At 46.7% G+C, this 24,231-nt stretch overlaps 1 long non-coding RNA gene across 3 annotated transcripts in view; it reads left to right on the top strand.

Moving 5' to 3' along the window:
* Positions 1-24,231, top strand: part of LOC121042980 (uncharacterized) — a 91,865-nt gene that overhangs the window by 26,467 nt on the left and 41,167 nt on the right. Inside the window, exons 1-3 of one of the 3 annotated variants that reach the window (XR_005796600.1) lie at positions 6,228-9,948; positions 12,713-12,807; positions 13,585-13,692. The exons of the other annotated variants lie outside the window; for them this stretch is intronic. This is a non-coding gene — a long non-coding RNA (uncharacterized LOC121042980). Of the gene's footprint in view, positions 1-6,227; positions 9,949-12,712; positions 12,808-13,584; positions 13,693-24,231 lie in introns of those variants that run through there. 3 annotated transcript variants of the gene reach the window in all.

Consider the following 24,231-nt stretch of genomic DNA (forward strand, 5'->3'; position numbering starts at 1 on the left):
TCATCTGAATGTGGTCTCATCCTTATGGTGTCATTTCATTTGCCAGGAGCAACTCAGAACAAATGAGGGCTACTTCCTGCAAGGCCAAGAATAATAACAGCTTCTGTGAATTAGGTACCCACTCTCCGAAGCGCTTGGCGGCTGTGGTCTTTTACTTCTTCCACTTTCTAACATCATGCTGTGCTCTAGACCATGAAGCCAACGCGCAGGGAGCTTCAACAATCTCTAGGTTCTCATGGTAGGAAAGGGGAAAGCAGAGGTTAGAAGCAAGTGGCCATATAATTCATCATCCAAATCAGGGTACTTTTGAGAGTAAAAGGGAGAGATTATTAGGACTTTTGCTGGGCAGCAGATGTAAGGGTCGAATGTTCCAGAAACTCAGAATATATGGATGCTTGGATTTTGAACCAGTCTTTTCGGCTCCAAAACTCTGCTCTTCCCCCATGCATCCTAATGATCCCTAGCAAGGTAACAGGAGGGATTGGAATCTAGCTCCCCCACTCCCTTTGTCACCTTGTCACTCCCTGAATCTTCCCCCTCTCTTCCCATCCCGGGATATCAGGAGGAAGTCCAAACCTCTGTGCTTTGAAGAAGCCCTGTGGGTGATTCTGATGTGTTGCCAGGTGGAAGGCTCCTGAGTTCAATGCTGTGGCTTTGGGGAACACAAGGTCACTCTTGCTCACTCTTGTATCTTAGTAGCTGATGCATAGAGAGGCAGTAGGTGCTTAATAAATGTGCAGTGAATGAATGAATCATCGAGTGAATGGAATTCTGTACAGAGACAAGCAGGGATGAGAGTCCCCGTGCATCGGCGGGGATAGCCAGCCTAGAAAGAGAAATGAAAAAGAGGTAAACAGCAGGCGCATCTCCCAGGCGAGGCTTCAGTTTCACCTTTAACGCGGAGCCACCGAATGTTCCGAGCAGGAGACTGACACTCTCCGCTTTGCATTTTGGAAAGAACACTCCCACAGTTGTTTTCTAGGTTCGGCCTGCGGGAAACTGGACACTGAAGGTATTTAAAACATGTTTTCAAAGGGCTACTGAGTGCCCAGCATGATATGACCTTTTACATATTTGAGAATTCTCCAAGCTGGGCACGCACCGCCCCTGTTCAGCGTCAACCTCGGGACACGCCCTCTCTGGCAACCAGTCACCCCTGTGGGGCATCTGGGAGTCACTCTTGCAGGGGAATCGGTGCTCCCAGCGTGTTCGCTAGCCTTCCCCCCAGTACCAGGAGCTCCTTCCTGTTGGAGGGCTTGGACACCGTGTGTCACAGCTCTTCAGCTGGGGAGAGGGTACCTGAGGGGATCGCAGACGCGGCTGTTAACTTTTCTCCAGAGCGGTGCTGTGGTTGTTATTTGCTCCACCAGGGCAGCCCAGGGGACCTTGCTGGTTGCAGCCCTGTGTCCTGGGGCTTCCCACAGAGCTTTGCCCTGTCTGGTCTGCAGGCCGCGAGGCTGGGTGAGATGAAAAGACATCGTTCACACTTAATGGTGACTGGAACGCTCTCTCTATAAAACCAGTTGATGTGGAGACCAATTCATAAGCACTTCACAGTCCAATGAGGGATGGCAGATCCCTGGTATTGACCCTTTAATTGGCTCCCCACCAGGGACAGATTTCTTCTGAGACAGTTCGCAGACCTGGGGCGGGGGTGGCCAGGCCCAGCGCTCACCGGTTTGGGCCTCACCTCCTCTCTCTTGCTGAATTCTGACTCACGCCGAATTCTGACTCCCCCTTTCCACAAGTATTTACGCACCATGTCAGGCCTTTCCCCAGGCTGTTCACAGAGATATTGTGATTTAATCCTCAGGCTTTGTCAGCATTCACTGACAGTCTTCTGCTTGTGTCTCTCGGGCCGGAATGAGCTAAGCGCGACCCTTGCTATAAGGTGGTCTGGGGACACCTGAGACGCTCTTCCCGGCTCCCTTGTTGGAGGCAGCAATGGGGAAGACGGAGGGAATGGGCGTTACAGTAGTCAGCTGGCATTGTTTGGTCCACAGCTACCACTGTGGTCCCCATTATGCAGAGTGGGAAACTGAGTCACACGGAGAGAAGTAACTTGCTCAAGATCACTGAGCGAGAAGGGATGGGGGCCTGGTTAAAATCCCAGGCTGACAACACCCAACTCTATGCTGGTAATGACCAGTTCTCCTGTGGAGACCCTCCCAGGGAGAGGGAGAAGTAGGTGGTCCCGTGGTATGTGAAGAGACAGAACGTAAAAACGACGGTCACCTATCTCAGGGAGAGAATGGTACCGAGGACGGGTCCAGGACTCTGCCTGAAATGGACATATTGGAGGATCACCCAGAAATATAAATAATACTATCAAGTTTTTAGGGGACTTTGCCTATTGGTTCCAATGCTAATAACAAACACGTATTATCATCTTCCTTTAAAATGAGATAATGGAGGCTCACAGAAGTTATATGATTTGCCCAGAGTCCCAGCTGGACACAAACTGGGTCTGTGTGGCTTCAAAGTCCAAGCGATGATTGTGTTTTCTCCGCACTGCCTTCTTCCAAGGAAAAGCCAGAACAGGAGGCACCGGCTGGCTTCTGTGAATCGCATGTTGTTGGAATTCCTGTCCTTCCTCGACCCAGATTTGTAAACAGAGGCTTCCGAAGCCAAAGTACACAGGGGCAGATGCGAAGAAGCAATCCAACCCGGAGAAAGTCACATGTGTCCCGGTGGTGCAAGGCCTGAAGCCTGTGTCCCCAAGGACTCCTGCTGAGTCCCCGTTGGGGCTGCCCCGGGCCTGGGGGTCTGCAGACGGCTGGAGCCTGGGCGGTCCGGCCGGAGGGCGCGGCCAGCGGACAGAGCTTCCTTTGCCTCTTCTGGGCTCTTCGCTGAGTCCTTTTAAAGGGAAGCGGGAGCAGGGAGTAAAAGATATTTGTCAACTGGAACTTTAATAACAGCTGCCATTTACTCACTCATTCAAAACAACTGCTGGTGCCCCTGCCAGGTGACAGGTTCTGTCCTAAGCGCTGAGGAGGCAGCAGGGATTGAAGCAGAATCCCTTGCCTTCAAGGAGTTTACAGTGTAGTGAGACAGACAATTGGGAAGATGCGTGTACATGTATAATGGGTGCTATACAAAGAAGGGGTGCCTAGTAAAGGGATAAAGACTAAAGAGGCCGGGGACACCTGTTTTTAGCAAAGAAGGTCAGAGGAGACTGGGCTCAGTGACACAGTGAGCAGAGGTCTGAACAAAGCAAAGCAGAAGGCCGGGGAGATAGCTGGGGCTTGGATGGTCTTGGCCAAGAGGCAGCAAGTTCAAATGCCCTGACAAAGGAGCGGGGTGCCTGTCTGGGGCGAGCAGAGAGCCGGATGAGTGGGGAGGGTCGAGAGACCAAAGCAGATCCTTGAACCCCACTCTGGACCTCCACAATCAGAATTCTGAGCCCTCCAGGTGTTTCTGATGCCCGCTAAAGTCTGTGAAACCCAGTTCTAGGGCAGAGATGAGCAAACACTTTTTCTAAAGGCAGATAGTAAATATTTTAGGCTTTGCAGATCAGATGGTCCTTGTTGCAAACACCCGCCTCTGCTGGGTAGTCTGCAAGCCGCCAGAGACGACACAGAAATGAGTGGGTGTTGTTGAGTTCCAGTAAAACTTATTTTATTTGTTTGCTAACGTCTGCTCTAGGAGACTGGTTTGGTCGGTTGTTGCTGTGTAACAAATCATCCTAGTACTCAGTGACTTCAAATCACAACCATGTTTTGCTGCTCTGATATCGGCAGCTTCACTGATTGAGTCTAGGCTTGTCAGAGGAACGTGGGGTGGGGAACACACACTCTGTCTCTAGGGAAAAGAACTGTAGTCTTGTGGCAGAGGGCATGGATGAGGCCAAAAAGAGGGATGAAGAATTGGGACCAATAACTCTGTTTGTGATGGGGATTAAATAAAGCAACATCTGCCAAGTGCCCAGGAGTATCTAGGCATATGGTCAGTGCCTTGTAAATGCTGGCTACTGTTATCACGATTATTAGTGGTATTAATAATTATCCCTTCTTTGATACACATCAGGGCTGGCAATTGGATGAAGTCCATTCTTTGGGAAGGCTATTATGGATATCTTCAGTGATGGGTGTTCCTTACCGTTAGCGTTTATGACAAGGGGTGTAGGGACTCGTCCGTGTGAGCAGCTTGCGCTTGGCAATGTAGTTTGCTCTCGGTGCTGGGAGGCTATTTGTTTAGAGGAGGCACTAAGCCTGGCTTGTCACTTCCTCATCAGGTGCTGCTCAAAAACAGATAAGTCGTTCCCAATAGCCCGGGCACAGTGGGAATTAAGAACTCACACTCTGGTTTGAAAGAAGAAATGGGTTGCTTGATTGGAGCTCAAATAACTGGGTGTTCTCAATGAACAAGAGTATGTTTGGGGCACATCTGAGGGGGAAGAGGCAAACGAGGACGTAGCAAACTGGTCTTGGAGATTCACTCTATCAAGTAATGGCTAACGCGCAACGTGTCCTGGCTCAACACAACTTTGGTCCGACTCCTTCACCAGCAGCTCCCACTTGGTCTCTGCAGACCATGTGCACTGAGATCACTTGGGGGCCTTAGCAACACAGACACATCTATGGGGCCTAACCCTTAGTGATCCTGATTTGGGAGGGGAAGAGGGAACACTTTTGCTTTAAAAGCCTTCTGGTGCTCATGATGAGCAGTCCGGCAAGGGTGGCACTGGTCTCCCATTTGTGCATCACATGTATTTACACCGTTGCACAGAAGCCAGGGTTCCCACTCACACCTGATGGGAACTGGAGAATTCTGGATTCTCGGCTCTTAAGGAGCAAAAGCTACGTCTTATTCATCCTCATAGCCCGGGCAAGGTCCTTGGAGAGGCGTGAGGTTACGTCTAGCATTTACAGGGCTTTCGCTTTACAGGACAGGAGACAGAGGCCCAAGAAGGCTAAGTGACTCTCCCAGGGGTGTGCCAGTGCTGCGTCCCTGACTCTGTGCCCCCTGCCCCTCGGGGTCTGGCCCTTCCAAGCTTCTTCTTGGGAAGGGAACTCCCATGTATGAAACATCTCTAACATGTCAGGCCTTGTGCTAGGTGTTTTAAACATGTTATTTCATTTTCTTCTTTAAGAAATAAAACTTGTTAAATTAGCATTATTAGCTCCACTTTATAGACCAGAAAATCTGCTGAAAGTCACACAGCTAATGAGTGAAGGAAGTCCTGTAACAGTAAGCTCTTGGAGCTCCCTTTACACAAGACTGAGAAACTTCCCATATCATTGACATGTACATCCCTAGGCCCCCAATTCCGGCGTCTTCTTTAAATTAAAAAAACACCCAACAACCAGCTTTATCTACGCATAACTGTCATATAATGAGCTTATTATATTTAAAGTACACAGTTAGATGGATTTATACTTGTGAGACACTAGGTATAGTGCCTGGCACATGACAGGTGTTCATTTCATGATGGCAATTACTATCAGAACAGTGGGAATCATAACTGTCATCACACAGAGGTATTGGGAGGATCAATGGGAGGTGTCACAGAGCCTGGCCAACGAGCAGGCATTCAGTAAGTGGTCATGCCTCCCACAGCACCTTCACCAACCACCTGCTCCAACAAGAATGGGAGGCCTAGGATGACACTCAGAAGGTAGGACCCGGGAATGGCGCTCACAGATGGCAGGTGGGTCGCTGAGTCATGGTGAGGAGCAGAGAAGGAAGAGATGAGTTGGTGCCCTGGGAGGGAGGCTGCTGGGCACTTGGTAGAGTAGGGTTTGGACAGAGGAGGTCAGGGCTTTGATGGGGATGAAGGGGGAAAATATTCTGAGATGTAGGGAGGACAAGTGTGTGCGTGCTGGTGTGTGTGAATGTGTGTGCATGTGCGTGTAAAATAAAGCTCAATTCAGCATGTATTATGATGCCCTTGTGGTGTGTCTATCCTTGTACTAGATGCCCGGAGGAAGGCAGAGGGAAGCATCGTCAGTGGAGAACTGACCCACAACCACATAGTCCCTTCTCAGCGCTCTGCATATGAGCATTTCCAAAGCACTTTGCCATTGTCTTGTTGCATCTTCTGGAGTCCCAAGGTTTGGTTATTAGCATCTCCATTTTTACATATAAGGAAATAGAGGTTTGGCAATACAAAAGGCAGGATGAGCAATAATTTGGTGGCCAGGCAATATGAAGACCAGAGCTCAGGCAGGACAGGTGTTGGCTGCCGTGCCAGTCCAGCCCCCTTAATGAGGTCCAAAGAGTTGACTCCGAGTACCCTGCTTTTTGGTCATCTCACCCACCGTTCAAAACCTGTCCAGGATGCTGCCTCATTTGGAAGCCTCCCCGACCCATCCGTAGCCCAGAAAAGTTAAGCATTTCTGTTAACGTTGAAGCATCCCCCAAGGTCGTATTGTTGTTCTTATTACACTCTGTTCCCTCGTATTTCCTTTTCCAATGAAGCAATGAGGGTAGGGACGGTCTTCTGCGTCCCAATGTCTTCCATGGTGCTCAGGAATTGGGGCGCTTAACAAATATTGTTTAGTGGATGATTCAATGAATTCATGAGTGAACAGACTAGGTCGGACAGATCTCATGGAAGGATAGGAAGTTGGGTTTGGCTTTGAAGTACTGCTCAGAGTTAGAGGGGCAGAGAAGAGAGCAAGGATGTTCCCAATGGAGACCACTCGAGGAACAAAGACCTGAGGCAAGATGGGGATCCTCACGTCAGTGACCTAGAAGAAGGCCAGGCTGTGGTAGTTTCCAGTTCAGGGAGCAGTTTGATACAAGGCTGAAGTTGGAAGCAGAAAGCCACGATGTAGCCCCTGCGGGTCCCAGATTTCTCAGATGACACTCAACTATTCCTCTTGTATTTGGGGCTGCTGCTCCTTAAGACTTCCTCTTTGACCTGGAACTTGCTGTGCTGATTCATGCCTCAGTCACTGCCAGTCGGGATTTTTCTCCAAAGTACTATTCTAGAAACCCCCACTCCCCCCAAGGCAGACACTTCAGCTGTCATTAGATGCTTATTAAGGGAGTGAGTCAGGGTGGTGGCTTAAGACACAGTTTCCATCCTGCTTCCATGCCCCCTTCCTCTCATACCCCTGCCACGCTATTTCAAGCACTCAAACTCACAAGCTTTGTGGGGAGTGGAAAGAACATGAGGTCTGAGCTTCCAGACTTCTTGACAAATCTGTTCTGCAGTTCATTTGCTAGGTGAACTTGGATAGAGTGCTTATACACTCTGGGCTTCCGTTTCCTCAACATAATGCGAGGCTGTTGTAAGGACTGAATGGGGTCAAGCATAAAGGGCTCTGCATAGGATTTGGGGTACAGCGGGTATGCAGGAAGTACCAACCGTGCCTGTGGTTTGAGGCTCATATGCTCTGATTCTCCCCACTTCAGGATAGAGATGACAGAGCCATTTTGATGTGGGTCTCCAACAGGATCCTGGGAAATCATTCCCTCTTTCCTTCCTGGTTGCCAGGTATGGACCATCCCTGCAAAATTCCTTTCTGTGGTTCTCCGGGGTGGGAGGGACTCAGCTCAACTGCTCTGGAAACAGGAACCATTCACAGCTTCCTGGTCAGCTGCCAGACCCCATACCACAAGGCCACAAGAGCTGGTTTCTGCTTGGTGGATTTCACTGAGTTGTCTGTCCTGACACAGAGACTCGGGTCTTTCTTCGTATCAACTCTGTGCTGACATGAACAGGCACCACAGCAAGGACCTTTTACCCGAATGCCCTACTCAGAGTTGATGAGGCTGTTTGTGGAATTTGCTCGTTTCCTGACATCTAGATGGGCTGTTGGCCTCTGCTGAAGGACTCATCCATCTAGCAGCCCTTGACTCTTGTGCGGAGTTCCTACTCTCCCTTCGATTTCCCCACCAGGTGCTCATTCTAGCAGTCCCCTTGGGCACAACCATGCACTAGCATTTTCCTGCCTCTTGTACATCCAGCTCGCTCCCAGCAACACTTAGAGTCTGTTCTCCTTTTGCCCATACCCTGTGTCCACAGCACTCGAAGGTGTCCTGTTGGGGACCTCATCAGCCCAGCGATTCTCTGTTAGACTTGAACTTCCTGTTGTTAAGAGTTAATGGCATACATATGCCATCCTTCTTCCTAGGCAAAAAGAACCACTCTCACTCCCAAAAAATTAGCTCTAAGGGAGGGAGCTGAGGCACTGAAGTGAGAGTCATAAAACCACTCATGGGTTTTGTAATCTTGGGCAAATCACTTCACTTCTTTGAGCCACAAGCATCCATATTTGAAAGGGTGGGACTGATGCTAATTGCCTCGTGTCCCTCCTCCCTCCACTCGCCATTCACTGTGAGAATCAAATGAGATAATGTCTGTGAAAGTGCTCTGTAAACCAGAAGCTATTATTATGAGGAGCCGACCCATTATTATTAAGAACTGGTTTTCCTGGTCCTCCTAGCTCTCCCTCCCTCTTCATTCCCTATACTGGCTTAAGGCTGAAGCTCTGCAGAGGGATACCTTTGGGGCCAGAAATTAGAAAAATTCTGCTCTGCTTACCAAGAGAGTCTTCTGAATTGCTATGATTTGAGCTTGTGGAATCAAAGAAGAAGGATACAGGGTTCTGACACCAGAATCTTTCTTGGCTTGGCTTTTCAATTTTCTTTCTTTCTTTCTTTCTTTCTTTCTTTCTTTCTTTCTTTCTTTCTTTCTTTCTTTGTTCTTTGTTCTTTCTTCCTCATGCCCAGTGCAGGGGGGCTCCAACTCATGACCAAGATATCAAGACCTGAGCTGAGATCAAGCATTTGACACTTAACGACTAAACCATGCAGGCACCCCTTGGCTTGGCTTTTTAATATCTTAGGGGCAGCTACCATGTCAAGCTCCACCCAGTATCTGGAAAGAGAACCCAATTCATCTGGGTGTCCTGGGGCTGCTTCCAGTGTGGGTGGACTTGGAAGGTGTGGCTCCTGATTTTCGTGGCTCTGTCCACTCTCTGTGTCCCATTGCCATTCTCTTGTTGGGGCTACCACCATTTCCCGGAGGCCTCCGCCTCCAGGCTTGCTCCCCCTTAGTCCACTCATGTTCCCAGTGACCTCTCTGAATGCCAATCTCTTCATATTACTTGTTGGCTTAAACCCTGCATTATGGGTCCACATAGTCCTCAAGGTAAAGTCCCATTGTTCTACCAGGGCTCCTGCTGAATTTTCTGGACTCACCATGACCTCTCACCCTCTCCTTCTTAACTCCTAAGTAATTCTGCTCACCCAGGACCTTGTTCTCTGTTACCACCTCCTCTTTCTGTAGGGCTCAGCTTTCTGTAGATGCCACCAGTTTATGAAGCTTACCCTGACTCCCCTGTAAGGTGTTCCCATCACATCTTGCTTTTCTCCTCTGTTATGGACTTTTCACCCTTAATTATCATCATGTATTAGGATCTGTCTCCTGCCAGAATCTGGAAGCTCCGTTAGGCCAGCCACCACCATGTTCTTGCTCAATCATAGCCATGGCACCTAGTCTAGGGCCCAGCAATGAATGAATGGGTGAATGGAATGTGTGAGTCAGTCAGTGTTCCACACTTTGTCTCTGGGAGCTGGGGTGCCCAAAGGTCTTGGGTAAACTTCGGTGGGCTCATTTCAGAGAAGAACTAATATGTTCTGAAGCAAAGTCTGAAAACTTTGATGTGTTTCTTCTAGACCTTTCTTTCAGCAGGTGCTCAACATTTATTGAGCATAATCTGTGCTGGGCTCCGTGCTGAGCATTTTACAGGAGTTGGTTCCTTTGATGTTCATGAGCATGCTCAGAAGTGGATGCAGTTATTATCCTGCCTGTGGTTCAGAGTGGTTGAGTCACTAGCCCAAGGTCACACAGCCAGCAAGTGAAAGAATATTCTTGAGCCCAAGTCTGGTTTCCTCTAAACTCATGCTTTTCATCACTATACCTGGATGTAAGTGTTTTGTTATCTGAAAGACCTGGGTCTCAATTTCCAGAACTTACCAGCTGTGTGAACTGAGGTAAGTTAGTGTATCTCCTTGGACCCTATCCCTTAGTAGTGTTCTGTGAATTAAACGAGGTGATGTTTGTAAAGTGCTTGCTTTTCAGTAGGCTCCCACGTTGAGCTTCCTACCTGGTGGGGAACTTAACCATTTCTTGAGGCAGGTTAATTAACACATCCTTTGACAGTTGAGTCCGTGGGAAAGTACTTTTGCACATTCGGCAGAAGTCTGCCGTCCTTCGGTCATACCAGCTCAGGACCGTTGGAGGCAGTTCTGTTCCTATGCTACAGGCTTCTCCCCAGCCACTGAGGGCATCTGTCCTGTCCCTATTCCTGCTTCTAGAGCCTCACTTCTCTGGGGAGGACAATTTCAGTCAGTCCCTCCACACCTTTCTCATGGAACAAGGCTTGAAGTCTCATCATTCACCCAACTGCTAGTCTAGAATAAGCCCCACTGCTTCTGCACCTCCTTAGGTAAAGGCTGAGACAAAGATACTGCAGTGAGGATACTTCCGACAGCATTGATTGCATTTGTGAGAAATTTGGAGAAGAGGATTAAGAGGTTCAAAGTTCCAGTTACAAAATAAATAAGTCATGAAAAGTATAGCATACAGAGTATAGTCAGTAATACTGTAATAACATCATAGGGTGACAATGAGAGGACCACGTAATATACAGAGTTGCCCCATCACTATGTTGCACACCTGAAACTGATATAACATTGTATGTCAGCTCTACCTCAATAATAAAAAAAGTTAAAAACATCTTAATGTAACCACTTAAATATTCAACAATAGGGGATTAAATGGTAGGGGTACAGCATGTCCATAGTCCATATGAACAAACACTAAGTGGCCACAAAGAACAGCTAGAGGAACAAACATTTATTGATGCGGGAAAGTGGTTACGGTGTCTGGACAAATGTAAAAAGTAAATGTAGAATGCAATGCACGATCCCCAATTTTGAACAACAGTATTCATCTCTGTATGAAAGAAAATCTGAAAGTATTTAAAAGGGTAAAAGTGCTTATCTCTGGGTCATGAGGTTATGGGGGATTTTCTTCTTGTTCTAAATTTTCTATTGAGGGAGGAAGTATAGCTTAGTGGTTATGAAAATGGACTTCAGAATCAGGCCAACCTGGCGTTGGTCTATTTTCTGCCACTCGAGAGCTTTGTCACCTTGGTTTCATAATTTGTAAAGTAAGGAGACTAACAGTGCCTCGTCTTATTATTGCTGAGGACATGATGAGACTGGTTTTGTTTTTGGAATGTTTAATGGGTGCCAGCACTCTGCTAAGCCATTGACTTGCATATTCTCTATCATGAGCTCCGCTCTACAAATGAGGGAACTATGTCCAGGGAGACTAGGAACCTGTCTTCGGTCCTACATGAAAGGGGGCGATGACTTTCCCCATTCTCAGCACCTGAACCCCTTCAAGGGTGCTGAAGTTCAAATCTGTCCTGCCATCCACATCTCCCTGCTGACTCATTCTGGACCCACTCTGACTAAAATCCCCAGACATTTTCATACTGGTCGTGTCTCCATCCTCTACTCGTGCTTTATTGCTCTCTCTCTTTTTTGTTTTTGGACTTGAGTGAACTTATTATGGAGCTGACAGGTGGATGAGAAGCCTGAGCATTCAAATCAAATCATTAACTATGAGGAAGTCCAAGAATAAGCCTTGTAATTTGGTAGTGAGAAGTTGCTGATCACACCTACACACACTGGAGAGCCCAAGGGGGAGTAAAATGCATTAGCTTTGCATTTTCCTTTTCAACTCAGCCGGAAAGAGCAACCTCTCCTGATGTGAGAGTGTAAGTGGAGAGGCCAGGACAGGTCTAGGGAGGTGTCATTGGCAGAGCTCCCCGGACACAGTGGTCATTGGAACTGAGTGTGCGACACACCTTTAAAAGCAGGAGCTTGGGGCGCCTGGGTGGCGCAGTCGGTTGAGCGTCCGACTTCAGCCAGGTCACGATCTCGCGGTCCGGGAGTTCGAGCCCCGCGTCAGGCTCTGGGCTGGTGGCTCGGAGCCTGGAGCCTGTTTCCGATTCTGTGTCTCCCTCTCTCTCTGCCCCTCCTCCGTTCATGCTCTGTCTCTCTCTGTCCCAAAAATAAATAAACGTTGAAAAAAAAATTTTTTTTTTTTAAATAAAAAAATAAAAGCAGGAGCTTGGGTGCCTGGCAGATTTGAGTTGTGACTCCTGCTTTGTCACTCATGGGCTGTGTGGCCCTGAGCATGTGATTAAGCCCTCTGAACTTCATTTTCTCATCCTCAAAATGTAGCCAGTGGTGCTTATTTTGTGCACGTTGCAAGAGGATCAATGTGAGATCATGCAAGTGACAGGCTCCACTGGTTCTGCGACCAATTTTAGTGGTGGTACCTCTTCTCTGGAAACCTTCCGTTCCCCACTGACTCATCAGTAAATGTGGAAGGATGGGAGAATCTGAGTCCCCAGAGGCTCCATGATTGGAGCGGGGAAATCACACAGCACAGCTTTTTAGTGCTGCTGAGGAAGAAAGAGAGCTCTTGAGGCCAGAGTGGTCCAAACACACCCTTTATCCTCATTTTGACACAATTATTTTATCTTTCAAATTTTATAATCAATGTGTGTTTGTGGTGAAAAAAAAAAAAAGAATCAAACTATTCAGAAGCATATAGAGAACATAGTAAACATTCCTTTTAATTGCCGTGCAATCCCGTTCACGTCTCCAGAGATGACCACTGTGAAAAGTGTGTGTGCACCTTTCTAGATGTTTTTATTTTTATTTTATTTTTTACTAGAGATCTGAAACATACTCAAACACAGACTTCCTCGCCCATGCTACAAATGTTTTGTGACTTGAATGTTCATGAAACTTTCGTGAGGAAAATAAAAGGTTGGCTCAGGACGACAGAAGGATGGGCTCCTCCATGTTTGTTGTTTCCCTCTAGCTTTGCTGCCCAGGGTGGATGTTGAGGAGCCTAGATGCTTAATTGGTTTGGAAATGGCTGGGGAGCCTCTTGACCCTTCTATAGTTCCACATGGCCCAAGCTTCTAGCTGCAGATCTTGGGCTGCTGCTTTGGAGGACCAACCATCTCCTGAAGGACTCGGTCCCTTTGGCCAGAATGATCCTTCCTCTTCCAAGAGGAAACAAGACAGGCCTAGGCGGAAATATGCGTCTGGATGACCAATTGCATGAGTCAAAGGTACTTGTGGAGATGACCAACATTATTTTAGCACATATGCCATCCCCACAGGAGGAAGGACAGCTGCTTCTGCTTTTCTTGTTTTCTTTTGAGAGGAGATGAAAGTCCTTCAGAGATGGTACTGGACCCCACACGGGGCAATGGCTTCTATTTAGGGGGTAACATTGGTACCCATGCTCTTCATAGCTGCTCAGTTTTATACACTGTTCTTAATTGGGGTCAGTCAAAACACTCTTGGGAATGTTGGAGTACAACAAAGGTTACATGGATTCCCGTTTTATAGCTTCTTCCCCAGCCCCACTCTCCCAAGCCACTTGCTGTGCAATGTGATTGTCACTAAAGGCAGGGCACCAAGCCTTAGACTTGTTGGGCACCTCGCTGCTACTGCTACACTGATTTGCTCCCACTGTCTGTATTCTGATGACCTTAAATGTATTCATTTGCTCATCAGTCAAAATGTTTTCAGGTGATACTACTTGCTAGGCTCTGTGCTACGTACTGTACGTCGTGTGGGCACAAAAGAGGAAGTGACCAGTTGTCCGTAGACCTGCGGCAGGGCCAGGCTTTCAGCACGGTAGGTATTTGAAGAGATTTTCAAGTGAGGAATAGAATGTACCAGGCAAATGTGGTAGAAGGGCATTTCATAGAGGGGAAGCAGTGTTGACCAACATGGGTGATACGGGACCAGGGGGCAAGTTTGTTGGGGGTGAAAGTCATGGCCCAGATGAACGGACCAGTACAAGTTGTCTTCCATAGACAAAAATCCCAAACATCATTAGAGAAGGATCTCTTTTCACTCTGTCAAACTTGAGTTGCTTTGAGCGCTGATTGACTCAGCAACGATTTACTCAACAGCTACTATTTGCTTCGCACTGTGCTGCATGCTAGGGATGTAATGCTGACAATTTTCTTTTGGCAATTTTCCTAAAAGCCCAGTAAACAGTGTTAAAGTTTAACCTGGAAGTGATCGTTACTATCTTCAACCCATGACAAAGCATCTTTCTACTTCAGGGGCATCTATGGTGAGGCTGGCATTATTTTTTAAGCTCTGGACAGTGCAAGGGAGAATTTGACACACTTCTTTCACTGTCTTCTCGGAATACTAATCTAGATATGAACGTGACTCATTGTTTTATCTATTGACAATATGTCAGTGTGACCACACCCTGTCTTGTGATGGATAGCTTATGAATGCCTTTATAGAAGTCATAATCGTGGCTTTGAATGCCACCACTTGAAAGCTGTCAGCCCTTTTGTGCCATGAGGAGACAAGAAGTTTTATCAGACTGCTGGAGAAGAACAAGGTGGTCGATGTCCAAACTATTACATTCTGATGCCTCCATAAATAAGATGCCTGTGTCACAGTCAGCCCGCAATCAGAACAGCAATGAGATCTGCCCTGACGTCAGTGTCTCGCCCTTAACCCCCTCCCACCTTCACGTCCTGCTCCCTAGCTCCAGAGATTAAAAGGCAATAAGCTGAATTCTGAACACCCTACCTTTAGTCTCACTCACCTCGGCTGAGTGGTCTCTCACCCACCTGTCAGTCTTCCAAAAAGACACACTTGCCCTCATTCTAGAATCTTCTTTGAATAGCCCTTTCACTTGTCACTTCAAGTGTCTTCTTGGTCGACAAAACTGCAAACCCAGACGGGCAATCAGGAATTAAGGGCAATGGTGGTTTGGGATTATTTCAGCTAATTGCTGTCCTGTGTGAGAGATTGCATCATCTGTGACAGCTGGCCTGAGTAATCATCGCTTTCAGCAGCAAGTTTTCCCCTTTGGTGCAGGAGGGACTTTCAAGACTATTTTGACCAGTGTATCCTACAGAGCAGTAAATCCGAAAAGGGATTGCAGATATTTTGTTGTGTTTTTTGGTGAGAATTAAATAGGAAAAAGCCACCAAATTTCTAGTTTACAGTAAATGTTTGGTTTAGTTTAGGTGTTTTTATTTTCTAGAACCTGTGTATCCCTGATCCTCACACACAGTGTTCAGCACTCAACTCCATTATTCTCCACTGTTGATGGCACATCCCCTGTGATGCCTTTCTTTTTTCTCTCCTGAATTTGGAGGTAGAGACGGAGTGACGTGGTTTGTATATGGTAACTCAGAACGCTGCACCAACCATTAGTTCTTTGCTGGCTGGGACACTGAGCTTTGGAGCATGCTGCGAGGTCTAAGTGGGCTTTCTGGGTATGCTGGGTTATGTCTTCATTTATACTAGAGTGGCAAGGATTGCTACCTTGAGTAAGTCAAGTGGGAGGAGTCTCTGGGCAGGGGACAGAATAGGGAATCAGATATCCATGTATATGTCTCTTAGAGTTCTTTGGAAATACCGTAATTATAGCAGGTTCCCCCCCCCCCCCCCGCCTTAAACTGCCAAGTACAAACCCAGAAAAGGAGGAAGTTAATTCACATTCTTGCTTTCTTCTACAGGCAAAAAAAAAAAAAAAAAATCACCAGCCTTTTCCCAAGGGCTCATTTTCCATCTCTGCTTGGCTCATCAGAGTATATTGTGAGCCAGTACAAAGACCTTGAGGGAGGAATGCTGTCTAGAGCTCACCGTTTTTTATCCCCACCTTCCTTTATGTGAAATTGGGCCACCTCCCTGCTAACCCCAGCCTGGGCTCTGCCTCTGCTCCCATGACGGATATGTTTCGAGTAGATGCAGCATGCTGGGCCACACAGGGAAGCTGCAGGGGGTGTCCAAGTTCACATGTCCTGCATTCCAGGCGAATGTTTTTGACATTGAGCAATGGAATGACTCTGCCAGGTTTAGGTCTGTCCGATTGGAATGCAACCGAAAAGGAAAGTCCCGGAGTGATTCAAATCCTCACCTCCCCACAACCCCTGCTTGTTTTTTTTTTTTTTTTTTATTCTTTTTTAATTCTCCAATGACAAACTCAGCCCAGCACTCCTACTGACCCTCAGCACTTGTTGGTGCTGATAAGTGCAACTTCCCAACAGATAGGACTACAAATCATAATATTTCGTTGAGTCATGTGTACGCTGAGGCTCTTTCCCAAACATTGCATCAGACTCATAATGGGCAGCTCCCAGGACTCTGCTGGATGACACTGAATGTCCAGGAAAAGCTCAGTCCATTTCTCGAAAAAATGTACTCTCACTCTCTCCATCTGCCTGGTTGTAATATCCTGTTCTTGAGAAAGCTGAACCCCTGGAGGGAGCAAAGGCACAACCGGTTTTGCAGATAAGTTTGAAAAATAGGACTGTTGGCCTTTCCCACCCACTCTGGTCTCTTAGCAACAGGACAGCTGATGGGATCCACTAGGGAAAAAAAACACAGAACATGTGGGGGAGCCTGTCTGAATTCTTGCCTGCAGTCTGATTTATTTAAACCTTCCTGCATTCTTAGGAATGAAGACCCAGGAGTCACGTCATGGGAGCATTCTCCTGCCCTTCTTGTGACCTCTGCGAATGAGCAGATAGGGGAAAATCTCAGAGTGAGGTGGACATTCTTCCTCTGTAAGAATCTGCCTTATCTGAGACAGCCATTTCCTTCGATTTGGGGAGTAACCACTTGAAAACTTGGGAACATTTACAGAGAGCTGGGGTGAGGTGGAAAGAGCATAGGACTGGGTGTCTGAGGTCCATGGTTCTAATGGAGACTGTCTCCCCTTCCCCGTGGGACCCCAGGCATGAAACCCTGGTGCATTCACCTCCATCCCGTTTGGCTTTCTCATCTGCAAAGAAGGGAGCTGAATTAAATGTTCTCTAAGGTATCTTTCAGCACTGAGTCGATGGTGTGTGTGTGTGTGTGTGTGTGTGTGTGTGTGTGTGTGTGTGCGCTTGCATGTTGTGTCTGTGTGCATTCACAGAAAATTTATATTATGTCATGTATCCATCTGATTCTCTCTCTTGAACTTTTGAGTCATTCAGTCATAGAACACGAATTTTTGCCAGGACTGTGTTCTTAACCGCTCTCCTTTACTATTGGGATGTGTACACAGAGATGCTCTGTGGTTGGTATTCTATGTTACATCTGGCAGTCTTTATGCCTACATCTATTAATCTGTGGGTATAGAATTGGGGAGATGCAGAGTACTAGGGCTTTAATACTCAGCGAGATCTGGGTTCACATTCTTTCTCTGCCTCTTACTAGTTACGTGGCATCAGGATTCTCAACCGTGAAGTGGGAATAATGAAGGCTATGTGATCAGGTTGCTCTGAGAATTAGGCAAAATGATGTGTGTAAGACAGCTGACAGTCTAAAACCCCTGCTACATAGTAAGTGCTCAATGAAAAGGGGAGCAGAGTCGAGATATGGATTGATGATAGGTTCTCTGATGAGAGGACTTGCCTTATATCATGACTTCAGGTTGCTGGAACTTCTCAGTGGGGCTCTGCATCTAGGAGGAGCACTAAATCGTAGCTAAGATAACCAGTGGAATGTGGCTCTGGTTGGCTGTTGCTTACGCATCTTGAATGGTCTTCAATCATTTTCAAAATGCAAACAATTGCATTTTAGAGCACTTTTTCTTTCTTTGGACAGATGTTCTGAAGTTGTTTCTCTCTCCATTCCTGTCTCTGTCTCTTTCCTTTTGTAGAGGAATTAATGCATAGCAGGTACCGGGCCAGGTGTTTTACATTCATTATTTCAACTATCCTTACAGCAACTCTCTCCAAGAGGTTTTGTCAGTCTCATTTCACAGCAGAAGATCTTGAGGTTCAGAAAATAAGTCATCCAAGACCATTGTTAAGACCTCAGCTGTTAAGTGACAGAACAAGAATTTGAAGTCCCGTTCCCCTGACTGTTAAAATGGGAGGGGACCTGGGAGAGAGATCAATTCATCTTTTGTCTTGACTGTTGAGCCCACTTCTTTGGGGGGAGAAAAGCCACCTGCTCCATCTACTCCCTCATTAGTGCTAGGGGACTCTGAACGCTTACTGTGTTCCTGGCTCTGCTAAGTCCATTATACATGATCCTGTTTGGTGCCATTAACAACCCTACAGGGTAGATGCTAATTATTAGACCCACGCAACAGAGGAGGTTGTTATTGAGGTGAGGTACTCTGGCTCTAGAGTAAACTCTTCTCGCAAGATAATCTACTAATTTTATCAGGGTTAACAAGGGCACATGGTCTCTATTACTCTTGGGAACGTTATCTGTAACTTTACTTCTGCTTCTTTTTGGTGGTATCCATCACTAGTTTCTCCTTGTCCCCAAGAACAACAGTGGACATTGAAGGTATGGAAGCTATTGAACAATAGGCCAGTAGAGTTTCAACACTGCAAGGCGTCTTCAGTCTTCAGGCGTCAAATCGCCCAGTAGTTTTATAACAATGGGACATGACCTGTTCAGTGGGTTGTAAAAACAACTTACTAGCACGTGATCAGTATTCCAGAAGTGAAATGAGTAAAATAGAAAATATAGAGTATATCGCACTCAGGGTGAGATGGTATCGAGAAAGTTGCCTCCATTACCTCTGTGCGCGTGTGTTCTGGGTCACCACGTAAAATGCATTTCTTACTGATGGCCATCTTTGTCCAAGTTTGAAAAGCATTGGTTTCATTAAGTAATTTTCAGATTTTGTTCCACGGCATCCATGGAAGCTTCAGATACCTTAGGGGAAATTGGAATGGAGAAGCTGAGTAGGGAGAACTTCGGAAATGTCCCCTCTTCTGATGAAAGGAGTCCCATGTTTATCTGGTTCTCATGTTGGATTTTCATAGGATATTTCATCTTTTTTTAAAAAAGACTCTCCTATGGGGTGCCTGGGTGGCTCAGTTGGTGAAGTATCTGACTTCTGCCCAGGTCATGATCTCCCAGTTCTTGGGTTCGAGCTCCGTGTTGGGCTCCTTGCTGACAGCTTGGAGCCTGCTTCAGATTTGGTGTCTCCCTCTCTCTCTGCCCCTGCCCCGCCCATGCTTTGTCTCTCTCAAAAATAAATAAAACATTTTTTAAAAATTTGTTAAAAAAGACCCTACGGAAAAGAAAAGAACTGAAGAGCCACTGATTTACCTCATTGGATTTGTGTTGTATTGAGTATTGATTCACTCTTGCGTGACTTCATATGGTAACCAAGGGGCAGCCGTTTGCCCAGTACTGTGATGGTTGCCATAAAATATACAGCAATGTTGGCAAATGTGACCATCGCTATCCTTAAATGGTTGTTATAACTAACCTGATAACAACCTGCTGTTTATACCAGATACGGCAAGGAAATAGCTGAAGATGTTGTTCAGAATTTGGAAATTTCCTTAAAAAGATATAGAGAGTTGTTACAAGAAGGGAAATGGAAGGATGAAAGGTGGCTGTAGCAATGGAGATAAAGGAAATATGAAGGATTGTACTTTGGTTCAGACCAACAGCATAAATGTAAGTGCAGTATGAATTTGCTTGACAATGTTCGTGAATCAATGTCTGAGGTTGTTACCTGACTTCTCACTCTGTAAGTCAACAGTGTGGTGCAGACCAAAACCCAAAGTAAGCCTGACTACGTGCAACACATTCATGGCCATGGAGTACAGAGTACCTGTGTGAGCGGAGACTGCGAAAATGGCCAAAGCCCTTTGCAGCTTTTCCCATGTGAGGGTAGAGTCCATTGTGTCTATTTCCCTGCTTCTTGATTTTTGAGTTGACCCTTTGATTAGCTTTGGCCAATAGAATGCGGCAGAAGTGATCCTGTGCCATTTTGAACCTACTCCTCAAGCATGCAGCCTCCATTCTTGAACTCTTAGACCCTGATACAGACATGCAAATAGGCCCTAGTTAGCCTTCTGGAGGAAGGTGGACAATGGGAGAGAGACTCCAGTACCTGCAGACACTTGAGAAAGCACAGATGAGTTCAACCAGGCCCAGCCCAGACCAGAATAACTGTCTTGCCGATGCACAGGATCACGAGCTAACTTTTGGAGTGTGTTATTAGGCATCAGATTCTAACAGATGCATGCACCATCCTGCACGGGCAAATCCACACTGGAAGACACATGACCACATCTACCAAAAAATATTAGCTAGAAATGTTAACAAACTACAATGTGTTCAGGTCAGGGTGAGGTAGTTCTAAAAACCTGCTGGATAAGAAATTAAGGAAGCTTGGGCGCCTGGGTGGCTCAGTCGGTTGAATGTCCCACTCTTGATTTTGGCTCAGGTCATGATCCCAGGGCTATGGGATTGAGCCCTGCATCGGACTCTGCACTGAGTGTGGAGCTTGCTTAAGATTCTCTCTCTCTGTGTCTCTCTCTGTCTCTGTCTCTCTCTCTCTCTCTTTCTCTGTCTCTCTCTCTGCCCCTCCCCTCTGCTTGGGCTCTCACCCTAAAAATTAAAAAAAAAGAGAAGTTACATAAACTTAATCTGGAAAGTAAGGATGTTTATGGGAACATGAGCTCTCCATTTTGAGACTTGACATTAATGGGAGAAGTGGGATGAATTCTTTGTAACTTCTGTGGTTGATTGAATATTGGCTGTAACTTCTCCCATTCCATCTATTCCTGCCACGGCCTTAGGGCAAGCAGAGTATGGTCTTCTCTTAAGTACTTTCTTTGACCTTGGGCTTGGACATGTGACTTGATCTGGCCAATGAAGTGTAGGCAGAAGTTACAGAGCATCTGCAGCAGACTCATTCTCGTATAACTTCTGCCATCACCATAATAACAGGATTTCCCAGAGGAGGATGAGAGGCTTGTGGAGCAGAACCCCCTCCCCCACCCTGCAGCAAGCAACAGAGCTTTCCCAGCACCCCCCCCCCCCCCCCATATTATGAGTGAAAAGTTAATGTTTATTGTTATATGCTCCTGGGGTTTTAATATTGATTCATATCTAGTAATAATTGACCAAAGTACTTCTGAGATTAAAATTAAGATCAAGGGGTATCTGTGTCAAGGAAGGAGACTTATTTAAGGATAAATCTCTTTGCTAAAGAAGAGAACTGTCCTAAAGTAGAACACATGGAGAAATTAGGAGTTCTCTATCCATGGAATATTCAATCATCGGGAAGCTGTAGATGGTGTTCTTAGAATGAGAATCAGACTTTCGTTTCAGAGCAACTGAGATGCTCAGCAATTTGGAGGATGGTTAGCAGATAATTTCAGTTGTTTTTTGCCACAGAGGAAGGGTGAGCGTGCAGGAGTAAGCATGTGTGTGCAGGGAAGGTGTTGGTTAAGAGGGACAAACACTGTGGGAGCTTTGAATGCCCACTAAAGTGTTGACCTCTGATTCAAGTCTGTGCACATTTGTTATTCAACCTGGAACCTCTCCCTCTTTCCTCTGAAGTTCCACTTATTCCTGAAGTGCCAGCTTAAGTCTGGTTTTCTCTCTGGGAAGTCCACCTGACCTTTCCAGCCTCCAGGGACCAACCCATCTTTGGAGTCTTCATCTTGGCTGCCTTGTATTTCTCCTTGAATTTTTCCAGGCTGAGATAGATGTTTCTCACGTGCTCACGTAGGGTTTCCTCAAATTAAGGACTTTGCTGCTCTGGAATGTGGTCTTGCCTCTCTCTTTAGAACTGAGAGCTGGTGGAAGGCAAGAACCATAGCTCATTCACCCAGCACCCCCTCTATCTACCATAGTGCCTGGTACATCTACATGCTCAGTAAATATTTGTGGAATGAATGGATGTGGGTTTCTTTCATCTTTTTGGTGCAACTGTAAACTCCTAAAGGCAGTTGCTACATTCCCATAGTGTTCCAAGGCCTGTGCATTTGTTCATTCAACAAATATTTGATGAATGAGTCTAACCCAGGCTTACAACACCCTATGCCACCTGGTTCCTACCATCTCTACGATATCATTTCATGTAACTTCCCTTCACTCACTCACTGATCTGCTCAAGCCATACTGGCTTTCCTCAGTTCTGTGAACCCTTAAACCTCATTCCCACATCCGGGCTTTTGCAGTCCCTTTGGCTACAATCACTTTCCCTTGGTCTTCTGTGGCTTCCACCTTCTTGTTATTCCAATCACAGGTCACCTCTTTTGAGAATCACGTGCCGAGTGACCAATCCATGGCACCACCCTGCCTCTCTTCATTGTGTCTTTCAATCCCAATTCTCTGCATGATGTTCATGACTTTTGGATAATTATCTTCCTTCCTTCCCTCCCTTCCTTCCCTCCCTCCCTTCCTTCCTTCCTTCCTTCCTTCCTTCCTTCCTTCCTCCCTCCCTCCCTCCCTTCTTTCCTTCCTTCCTTCCTCCCTCGCTCCCTCCTTTTCTTCCTTCCTTCCTTCCTCCCTCCCTCCCTTCTTTCCTTCCTTCCTTCCTTCCTTCCTTCCTTCCTTCCTTCCTTCTTTCCTTCCTTCAGCAGCTTGCTTATTTATTGATTGATGGTCTCTCTCAGCTAACATGTAAGCTTCGTGACAACAAGTATCTTTTTGGTTTCACTCAACAGCTGTATCCCTAACATCTGATAAATATGTATTGAGTGAATGGATGAATGAATGAGTGAATGAATGAACATGGGTCCAACACTCAGCTCTGCATTGTGAATACCGTGGGAAGAGAATAGACAAGGATCTTACCGTCAAGTATTTTATAATTTTTGCTGAATGATCAACGTATACCTGGTACAGCAGAGAAACCAAAACCAAACCAATAAATGCTAAACACAAAACAGAACAGATGGGAGTGTGTGTAGCTCAATGCATGTACTGAAGCCTCAGCTACTTTCTGTGAAATGAGGACAATAATGCCTCGTTTGCAGGTTTGCAAGGAAGGTGAAGTGAGATGATGAACAGGCACCACTCAACGTGTGGCACATGGCTCTCGTTCTGAGAATGGTATTCTCCCAACACCAACCCCAGTTTCCCCCCAACGAGTGCAATGAAGCATATGAAGAAGCTTATGTTGGTCTACCTATCTGATCCACTCCAGAGAACCGAACTTCAATTCCAAGTATGGCTCCTGGGCTTAAATCCAGTTACGATAATGCTTCTGTCCCAGGTCCTTCCAGAGTGTTAACGGGGGGAAGTGGAGCGATTATGGTTCCTTTGTGCACCATGAGCTTTTGTTAGCTGCTGTTCTTGAGCTGGGTGGTGGGGAGCTACGTGATAATTGGGTGCAAACCACAGCCAAAGCGCGAAGAGTCAGGGAATGCTGGACACAGGGTGGGTCTTCCGCAGAGGTGTGCCGATAACCGCTGGTGTTGCCACAGTGCCCTCCATGGAGAGTCAGTCCTTTTGTTTCAATCATTGCTGGGTGGAACAAAAATCAGAACGACCGTTAACTCCAGCAGTCATTTCAGCGGGTCGAGTTCAATGCTAACATCCAAAACAATTATGGTAGTGAGTGACCAGCACTATGATCAGGTCTCAGGAGGGTGCTTCCTGGAGACTGGGTGGCTGAGTGTCTAGTGAGCCGGATCCCGCAGAAGCCCTGGGGAAGGGGCACGTTTGGCCAGTGGAGGGGCAAGGACAAGGACAGTTACACAACAGAGCTCCCAGAGTGAACTGCTATCTGTGTCTAATCTGTCCTCCCCTCCCCGCTCCACCTACACAGATGTGCCCTTTAAATATTTATTTGCCCACCTTTGCGGTATGTGCTAGACTTTGTCTCAAAAGTCAGCTTGATCCCTTTGAAGGTGTTTACTAATTAGATCAGCCTGGGAAGTTAGGCAACTTCAGATAAATTTATCCTGTGTGAGGTAGTCCCTGGGCACAAGACCCCTAAACAGCCTGGGGTCGGGGGGGGGGGGGGTCAGCTGCCGCTTTCCTGCTTCCTTCCTTTACTGGAGGAAGTCCTAATGATTGCCCAATTAAGCTGAATGGCACTGCCTCTTTTTTTCTGCCATTAGCCCCTGACACAAGTCTGAGGCAAGCAGCAGAGTGGCTGGAGCCGGAAGGCTAAATGCTCTTAGCAAGCACGATTATGGATCAGTTGCGTGCTGGGCTCACTTTGACATAATCCACATGAAATCCTTGCTTAGTGATACAGCATCTGGGCCGTAGGTATTGACTCGATTGTGAGCTTGGCTTGAAAGGGAAATTGCTGCTGCAGTAATTCAAGTTCAATAGACCCGCAGGTCACTGCCCTCAAATATTTAAAAATAATATTTGCTTCAGGAGAATTTGGGCACGTGCATGAGTGTATGTGCGTGGGGCGTGTGTGTGTGTGTGTGTGTGTGTGTGTGTGTGTGTGTGTGTGTTTGGGCATATGTA

Source organism: Herpailurus yagouaroundi, unplaced genomic scaffold (genome assembly GCF_014898765.1).
Source record: "Herpailurus yagouaroundi ecotype Mexico unplaced genomic scaffold, PumYag 186, whole genome shotgun sequence".
Taxonomy (NCBI): Eukaryota; Metazoa; Chordata; class Mammalia; order Carnivora; family Felidae; genus Herpailurus; species Herpailurus yagouaroundi.